The sequence below is a fragment of the Octodon degus genome, unplaced genomic scaffold, assembly GCF_000260255.1.
Source record: "Octodon degus isolate 3935 unplaced genomic scaffold, OctDeg1.0 scaffold00140, whole genome shotgun sequence".
NCBI classification, from domain to species: domain Eukaryota; kingdom Metazoa; phylum Chordata; class Mammalia; order Rodentia; family Octodontidae; genus Octodon; species Octodon degus.
In genome coordinates this window covers 7179783-7189628 of record NW_004524716.1, presented here as the reverse complement: position 1 = coordinate 7189628, position 9846 = coordinate 7179783, and the positions used below count along the sequence as shown (strand labels likewise).

Genomic DNA, 9846 nt, shown 5'->3' with positions numbered 1-9846 from the left:
GTCCTAGAACATATACTTGATTCATTCTTTTTTGGTTCTCTGCCAAATGTCATCTTGTTATCTAATTTTAGTCATACTAAAGTTCGTATCTGGTAGTTTCATAACTTAGTATCAAGATCCAAAATATTTTCTTGGTATGTGATCAATATTTGTTTCCCCATACATTCATTTGAATTACAAGATATTTTAATGTGCAAAATTGATATAATTTTAAACTCTACAAGATATTATTTTCCTCCAGAAAATTTACAGGCTGGAGGAACCAAAATCTTAGATAAGACTGATTTGTTTGGGGAATAACAAGATCTGGATATAGGATCCATACTTGTATGAGAAAATATCTACACCAACTTCATCTTTCTAATTATCTATAAATATTGGCAAGAAGTCCTAATCTTTAATTTTATTTTACTGTAATAATTCTGTCAAGATTTTTTACTAGGTCATCCTGGCCTTGTAAAGCAAGTAGAAAATTGTTATCTGCTTTTTGAGTCTGTATACAGTATTTGACAGACTTTTCCAATGAGATAACCATATCTTGAAATTTTATCTTTGGCAAAGTTTGTGATTATCAACTCAGTATTTTAATAAATATAGATTATTTCATTTGTTTAGCATCAATTTTGACAAGCTATATATCAAAGGCATTTGTCCATTCTGTCTAAATTATTTAATTGACTATCATAAAGTTCTCAGAACATGCCTTTAGTGTATCCCTAATATCAACAGGCTATGTAGTGATCGCCCCATTTTCACTTGTTATTAGCAATTTGTGCTTTTTCTTTACGGCTTATTTCACTGCATTTTAAACCAACTTTTAAAACATGATTATCTCTGCCAAGAGAACACAAAGAGGAAGAGGAAGAGGAGGTGGATGGAAGAGCAAGAAGAGGGAAGTGGGGGAATGGAACAAAAAAGCAAAATACAGAACCAAGAAAACAGAAACATTTCACAGATATAAGACACTTGCCTCTGGGACTCCCCTTGCCTCTGACCCAGCTTGAGGTGCAAACCTCAGGCCAACCCAAGCCTCTTGGGTAGACCACTTCAGGTTGGAGCTTTTAAGAACTCTTTGTGAAAGTTGTAGCATCTGTTGACAATGGATGACAACCACATAGCATCAAGTCAGATACCCAATTCATACAAGTGTGAAAAATGTCTGTTTAGAGGAACTAAAGATGAAGAAGCAGAATAGGACATCCACATGTTGGGCCTCTACACTTATCCTAGCTTCTCTGACCAGCAGTCCTTCTTCTGTCACTTGCCTTCTCTGCTGAAAGAGCTCTTTGGAAGATTGGCTGGATCATGTTAAACCACAGTAGAGTTTTCTATAGTACTTGGCTGCCATGAGAACTCAAGTATCACTGGAAGCAGCAGTAGGGGTAGGGGTGGGTGGGCGGTACGGGGGAGCTACATGTCAGTTTCTCAGGCTCAGTTGCAGGACATGGCTCATTTTTCCCTTTAGTCAAACTTCAGTAGGGAGAGCATGTGTCCCCTTTGTATTTCCTAAGCTCTTTACCTTTGGATTCACCAGGGAGGGCAGTCCAACTGGGGTGGCACAGGAACATAGGGCCTCAATACTGTCAGAACCCACTACAGAAGGCCCTTTTCATTTCTGCTTGTTGGGCTTGGGTTTTGTCTCTTCTTTCTTCTAAGCACTGAAGAAGCCTATCTTCCTTCAGTCTTGAGTCCTACTGGCTACCTTCCATCTTGGAGGGTTGAACAGGATTGCCTTTCACTGGCTCTTGGGTGGTTTAATGGAAGGGTGCTCCTATCCTCCCTGTTACCCAAGGGGAAGAGGATCACTGAAGTTTACCCTGTGGGCTGTCACAGCTTGCCTATACACCCCAAAATACTTAAAAATACTATAAAGTATTTAAAAGTATTATCTAGTTTAGAAAGTTCTGTTTGGTGTTGGTCAAAATGAGCTCAGGTTGTCAGGTGCTCCAGGTTTACAGGCCAACTTATTGCTGGAGCTCCTCAGCTTCTGCCTCCTGTGAGGGAGGCTGTTTTTGATTCACATAAATTTGATGTGTACCCCTGACATGTCATCATGCTTCGTGCACCACTGCCACAGGATAGTGGTGAATTAGCCACTTCAATAGCAAGGCCAGTTTGGCATCATCTTTACCATTTCATTGGACTTCTCCCTTTGGACCTGAAGCAGTAGGCAGGATAGGGCTTCTGGGTATTCCTTGTATTTGATGGGTCACGGGAGGGGGAATATGGTCTCTAGGAGGATGTTGTGGGCTAGGTAGAGCAGCCAGGCACAAGACTGTTCAAAGGTTCCCCATTCTAGGCTCCAGATGAGTTGTTAAAAACTGAGTCTTTCCAAAACATAATTTGATTTGAAACTGTCTCATTGCTATTTGTTTCTCAATAAAATTATGGAAGAAATTTTTAAAAAACTGAAAAACAAATTCTTCCTCATCATATGGCAGACCAGTTTTTGAAGTTGTGCAAAGTCAATATAGCTACAGTCACTTTTGCCAGCTTCCTGCTCCTTAAGGTCTCACCTAAAACATTACAGATAGATGGTGTGAGGTTACACAGCAGCCACATGCTGTCCTCCAGAGAGGCCTTTCTGCTCTTCATTAGGGGGTGTGCATACCAACCTGCAGGCTGGCTTAGACCAGATTTATCTTCCTTGAGGCAATTTTGCCAATCTTCAGATAGTAAAACAGGTGGTAGTCAAGTTGAGGCTGCTTCTCATATAACTCATAGAGGTTTAGAAGCAGAGAAGCTACTGTTGTCTTCTTGCATGTGGCACAGGTTCCAAAATAATAGGTAGAATTTTGCTCAGACTTTTCCAGGGACTCCTCAGCAACCTCCAGGGGTAGCACCTCCTCACAGAAATGGCTTTAAAGCATTCCTGAAGACAGATAACCAGGATAGGGAATAATGTGACACATGAGGTCGAGGAGTGAGGCAATGATGGCTGGATGAGGCTTCAAGGAGTGATGAAAGACCAGGAGGGCTACCTCTACATTCATCATTCTGTGCTGATCTTGATGAAAGAATAGCCAGTCATAAAACAAATCAGTTTGTCATGGAGATAGTAACACTGTACAAGCATGTTGTCAACAGCCAACATATGATGGCATGCTGGAGGAGGACATTTAACTAAGAACTTTATTACAAGTATGTACTACCTCAAAGATGGAATAAAATCACAGAACAGAAACTGTCTTTGGTTGAACAGATACTAGTGTTGGAACCAATCTTGATACTTTTTGTTGACCAAACTGGAAACAAAATATTACAAAGAACTTATTCTCTATGTCTGGGGTTAGATAACAAGAACTTCTTTTAATTATTATTATTAATTTTATTGAGAAACAAATAGCAATGACACAGCTTCAAAACTGATTAGTAGGACAGTTTCAATAATACATTACATATTGTCGTCTTCATAGTGGTTATTCATAGTACAAGATGCAGACATATCCTCTCCAAACACAATTAGTACAAATATTTCTTCTCATTGAATTAAAAGTAGCTGTATATCTATCCTATTTCGTACACAGAGACACAAATGGTACTTCATTTATATCCCTTTTTTGTTTAGTTTTGTCAGAGATGGGTATTCCATTGCCATTTAAATATTGTAGGTGCATGAATTCAACAAAATATTCCAATATAGTCCAGTAGTTCCTAATAGTAGTGGGTTATCCATAGGACTGGCAATGTCAGAAGTTGTTGACTTGAGCCTTTTGCAGCTCAGCATATTCATATGGCTTTACTTTTTATACCTCGTTTTTATACTTTTCTGCTGGATGATTAAGATCAAGATAAAGCAAGATCTATGTAACAAGAAATGTAACTTTTGTATCTGATAAGATCAGTCAAATCCCCTCAGGATTTACCCCAAATCCCTGTACCTCCGTTTCTAGATCCTTTGTCAGTATCAGCCATGTGTGTGAGTCACGGTCATAACTTGACCAATTTGTTCTCTGTGAAAGCCTGAGACAGTATTCTCTCCATGTGACTCTCCTTAGGCACACTCTACACCAACGATCACTTTCCTCTGTGGCCCCATAATCTCCTTGATCAGAAAATTTAGGACACAACTGAGTTACATGATGTTACAGTACAGGTTCTCTTATGTCCTGAGTCCTCACTGACCTTGAATGGTTAGGGCCAAAATGTTGGCTGTCCTTACAGACCTTCTTTTTCTCTAATTTTTGGTCTGTAAACTTAAGTTGCTAAGCCTCCAGAAGAGAAGCTTAATGATATTATTACCCTATAACATAGGCAGTTGGGCTTAACCTCACTATCTGTCTGAATATCGAACATCTTAGACATAACATGAAACAGGTATTTTCTATAAAGTATTGATATGTTAAAATTTATATATCTACAGGACATGAAAACGACAAAGTGACAAATTTAAAAATAGGAATAATTACGTATTTTTACACAGAAAGTTAGAAATCTAACCATATACAGCACTGTAGCAGGACAGTCCTATGACATTTTTTTCCTTCTTTGTTTTGATGTATTACTTTTTTAAACAAACATTTATTTGAGAGACAGTATAACAGTAATTGGTATGACATTAGAAGCAGTATGGATATAGACTACCAGAATGACAGCATTCCAAGTATGACCCTAGTATTACACATTGCTATCTTCAGTGCAGTTGCTAAGTTCACAGGTATCAGAATATAGTCAGGGTGACAATCCTACCAATTAACTGCTAGTTTCACAAACCTGCTGAAGATTCTCAGGATCATTGCTTTAACCATCTTATGCATATAAATGCATGGTTTTGCCCTTGTCATGTTTCCCAGCTTTTCTCCTTGCCCTCTCTTCATTATTTAATCCTTAAGTTCTTGCTTTCCTTTTAATTGTGCTATACCTTTCTATTTTTGTTTCTTCTTCTGAGTTCTTACACGAGGGCAACTACGCTATTTACACATGTGGGTCTGGTTTATTTCACTTATGAGCATATCTTCAAGTGGCATCTACTTAAATATAAAGGCTTCGAGTTTATCATTCTTTATAGCTGAGTAATGCTCCATTACATAAAAATACATCTTTTTCATCCATTCTTCAGGTGACGGGCATTTTGGTTGTTTCCCAAATTTGGCTATCACAAATTGTGCTTCCATAAACATAGGTGCTCATATATGGCTATGATTTGATGCTTTCAGTTCCTCTGGTAAAATTCCCATAGGGAGACAGCTGGTTTGAATGGGATTTCCAGTCCTAGTTTTTAAGGAGTCGCCACACTGATTTCTATAATGGTTGCACCAGTCTACATTCCCACCAGCAGTGAAGAAGGGTTCCTTTATCCCCACAACCTCTCCCAACATTTGTTCTTGGTTGATTTATAACAGCCATTATTTCTGGGTGAGATGGTATCACAGGGTTGTTTTAATTTGCATTTCACGGATGGCTAGCGATGTGGAGCATTTTTTCACGTATTGAACTGCTTCTTTCATTTTGTCCTCTGAGAAGTGTGTATTCACCTTGGATGCCCAATTCTGAATTGGGATGACAAGAATTTCTGACATGTTCTTAACCGAAAAAGCAGTACGATATCAGTGGTATTCAGGACTCAATATCTGAGCATCACAAATACCATCTTTTTTGTTTGTTTCATTTATGTATTTGGTAAATGTTCTCACTACACAGCTCAGACTTGTAGTGATCCTCCCCAATGCTGGGATTACAAGCATGCATCAACACATCTGGACTCAGTTGCTGGCTCAATGCACCCTGAGGGTGTGGCTCATGTGGCATGCGGGACTGGGAATTGAACCCTGGTCCCTGCGCTTAAGTCCACTGAGCTATCTCACCAGTGCTACAAATACTATCTTAAGCAGTTCAAATTTCAGCAACCTAGCAACATTCAGAAGTAGTCTGAGATCTTGCACAATCATCAAACATTCCACAAACAATTCATGACACAGTGACATACAGAAATTCACTATCATCTGGCACACAGCCTGGGCAGTCCTATGGCAGTCAGCAATAATGTAGAGGTATGTGTAAACTCCATGATGATAAGGGTACTGTGCTTCAGTACCCATTTCCTCTGCTCTATCAGGACAGTCAGAACACTTTCTGCCAACCACGTATTTCTGGCAGTCCTATCTCCACTTGCAATTTACTTCATAAATATCATGCAAGCAGCTGGCTCCCAGAACCCCAGAACTTCTTCGAAAACCAAACACACCAATTGAGTACATTAGGTATCCTGCAACTTCAGGTACCTCTCCATTAGTAGGTAGGCAGTTTTACTGAGGATAATATTCATGCTGTATGACTTACCACAGTCATGTGCTAGTAACACTCTGGGCTACTGCAGGTTCAGTGTCAACAAGAGTAAAAGAGATGCAGGCAGATTTTCTCCTGCCAGAAGGAGGACAGTTTTGCATACATACACAATGAGTGTCACTCCGTGACATCGCAATGCTCATATAGCTTTCCAACCTCTCTTCTAACTCTACCTTGGTATTCAAACTGGTTGAAAGTAGCATCTCCAACTTCTTGGGGCAACTGTTCCCACTCTTCCTCCACTACTTCCTGCAACTTCTGAAGCAGCTGTTACTACTGCCTTTTTGGTAGCTCCATGGCTGCAAATTAGACAATGCAAAAAAGATCAGGGAGTGGGCAGGCAGAAAGTCCTATAAATGGGAAACTCAGGGAATGACCTCCCAAAGACGGGACAAGAACAAGCAAGTACAGAGACAGCATGATCTCCAGTTCTCCAGGCACTCTGTGGTGTGATTAAGAAAAGCTGTTTAGATCAGAAGGACACTACGGAAGGGTCTCTGCCCCACTGCTACCTCTAATGACAAACTATCTTTATTTTACAACTGGCTATTCTTTACTCCAAATGAGGATAACATGATGAATATAGAATTTCCACTCCTGAAGTAGAGGAGGAGCCCTTCATACCTCTGAACCCTCACAGAAGGGAAAACACTAAGTTTCTTCTCCTGGGTGTGAGGCTGAGTCCTGCCCCTGAAGCAGAAGGTAATAAACCTTCCTGTGTGATAACTCAAGGCTTGGGGAACGAGGATCCTATGGATCTAGACCCTTCCCTGGGGCAGGGGGTGAGCACAACAGGACAGAGCTGACCAGCTTTTCCCTATATCATGCTGAGATGGGCATGGCTGTGATCTCCAATTTGAACAATTTTCCTAAACTGGTATCACAAATAATCGGGCTGGTCAGATAGCTCAGTGGAAAAAAGTGCCTGCTTAGGCAGGCACACAGACCAGCATTCAAACCCCAGCCTGCCGTGCTGGCCCTGCCCCTAGGCACGCTGAGCCTGCCTCAAAAACTAGGCATTGTCGTTGGGGAGGCTGAAAATAGAAGGATCACTATGAGTCTGATCTGTGTAGTGAGACCCTGTACTAAATATAATAATAATAATAATAATAATAATAATAATAATAATAATAATAATAATAATAATAATAAAACTAGGTGGTTTAAAACAAATTTATCCTGGATGTTATGGTGCACACCTGTAATCCCAGCACTCTCAAAGGCTGAGGTAGGAGTATTACAAGTTCGAACCCAACCTAGGCAATTTAGCAAGACCTGATTTAAAATTTAAAAACTAGGGCTGAAAATCAGGTCAATGCAAAGGCCCTAAGTTCAATACCCAGTACCACACATGTGCACACATTACTCTCTCAGTTCTAGAGTTTAGAGCTCCAAAATCAAGGATCTCTCCTAAGACATTAGGAAAAGATCCTTTGAACTCTTCTTAGCTTCCCCTAGTGGGCACCATAGGACAATCCTCAGTTTGCAGCTGCAATTACTCTAATCTCTACCTCCACTTTCACAGGGCCTTCTCTGTCTACTTTTCTCCATGACCTTTTTAGGACAGTGGTTACTGGATTTAAGGCCAACATAATTTACTATGAAGTTACTAATCATATTTCCAAAAACCTGATTCCCAAACAGATGACTCTCTGTAGCCTCAGGTGGATATAAATTTGGGATAGATTCATTCACCAATCTTTCTCAAGTATTTATCAATTTTAATTATTTAAAAGAACTCTGTAGATTTTTCCTTGTGCTAATTTCCATAAATTTCAAAGGAATCCCTAATCAAGATAACTGCATTTGTTCTAAACAATTCTCTCAATCTGCTTCTGTAGCTCAATCACAGGGATGGTTACACCAATTGATTTTGCCTTCAAATTTCAGATATCTTATTAATTTTAATATTCTACTACTGTCAATCCTTTAACTCTGTATACTATCACTTGCTGTGTCTTCAAGTTCATGGCTCTATTCCTTTATATGTTCTTAGAACATATTCTAGAGTTGTTTGCATTTTTCTAAGGTTTCTGTCTCTGCCCAGATCTTGTATTTCTTCATACATATCTCTTTCCTTTTTTTTTTTTTTGGCAAGCTCCTTCAGCATTTTCATCATTACTGTCAATCCTCAACAATTCAAACATCTGTTAATCTAAGTTTGCTTTTATAGACTTTTGTCTCCGGATCAACTTTTTCTGTTCCTTTTCATATCCTGTAATTTTTTCCTGTTTATTGGGTATTTTCTATAAAAGGATAACAGGTAAGAAAACAAGTAATAGTCCGCTCCAGAATAGGGTATGCCCCTTCTTCAGTCAGCAGTGGCAGGCTGAATCAATCTAATCTACAGCTAAGAGGGATTTGGGCTGCTTTGCAGTTGTAACTTTTTTTTTTTCTTTTTTCAGATAGGGACTGGCTATGTAGTTCAGGCTGCCCTTGAACTCACTATGTAGCCCAAGCTGGTCTCAAACTCATGGTGATCGTCCTGCCCCGGCCTCCCAAGTGCTGGGACCACAGGTGTGAGCTACCATACCTGTCAGTTCTAATTTGAATCATCTCACTCTTTTGGAATATTCTTTTTTTTTTTTTTTTTTTTTTTTCTTCCGATTTTTTTGTGGAACTGGGGATTGAACTCAGACCCTTGCACTTGCCAGGGAAGGGCTTATTCTACTGAGTCATCTCCCCAGCCCCTTTTGCAATATTCTAAGGGGAGAGAAAAGATTTCCTCTTAGGAGGGATTGGGATCTGATCTCACTTAAAGATTAAACACAAAAATATTGACTAACAAGAAAGGGGCCTATCTAGTCATTCAAGTTATTGGATTTGACAGTAGAGACAAGGTGTGCTTTGGGGGAGAGCAAGGTTGCTTTCCATTACTTGACCTTTAAGGTTAATATTTTCAGCCTATGTTTTTTTTTTTTGTTTTTTTTTTTTTAAATGTATTCAGTTGCTACAGTGTCTCACTATGCAGCTCAGACTCATGGTGATCCTCCTGCTTTCAGCCTCCCCAGTGCTGGGATTACAGGTGTGCGCCACTACGTCCGACTCTGACCTGCTCAGCCTGCCTGGGTGGGGATGGGGGGGGATGCTAGAGTGGCATATGGTATGAGAGGTCAAACCATAGTCCCTGCACTTGCCTAAGCAGGCAGTTTAGTCCACTGAACTATCTCTCCAGCCCTAGCCTATGTTATTTCTAAGGGTAAAAGTCAAAATTAATGGGATTTAAATACTATCAAAATGATATACTTTATCTCAAAACAAATCTTTTAATGTGTGATGCATATCTCTATCCCTAATATTCTAGCAATGAACAAATCTACATATTTCTTCCTAATTTAGCTTTATGAGTTTAAATTCTATCAATTTTTTTCTCACCTTACTGTGGATCCTTCATAATCAGAATTAGCTTCTTTTATGTATAGCAAAAAGGACAGATAATTTCCAGATATGGCTGCACCATGTTTTTCAAAAACATGATACTTTTTTAATGATTTGTATATAACATTTTCTGTACTGATGCCAGCATTTAATGAATGTCTGGTGAAATGTGTCCTGTGTCCA

The 9846-nt window shown here is 39.5% G+C and overlaps 1 protein-coding gene and 1 pseudogene across 1 annotated transcript in view; both read right to left on the bottom strand.

Moving 5' to 3' along the window:
• Positions 1 to 5773: 5773 nt before the first annotated feature.
• Positions 5774 to 6511, bottom strand: LOC111812745 (annotated as a pseudogene).
• Dram2 (DNA damage regulated autophagy modulator 2) overlaps positions 6498 to 9846 on the bottom strand; it is a 38997-nt gene continuing 35648 nt past the window's right edge. The window contains exon 10 of the mRNA XM_023701774.1: positions 6498 to 6584. The gene's annotated coding sequence lies outside the window, so the exon portion shown is untranslated. The remainder of the gene's footprint in view (positions 6585 to 9846) is intronic.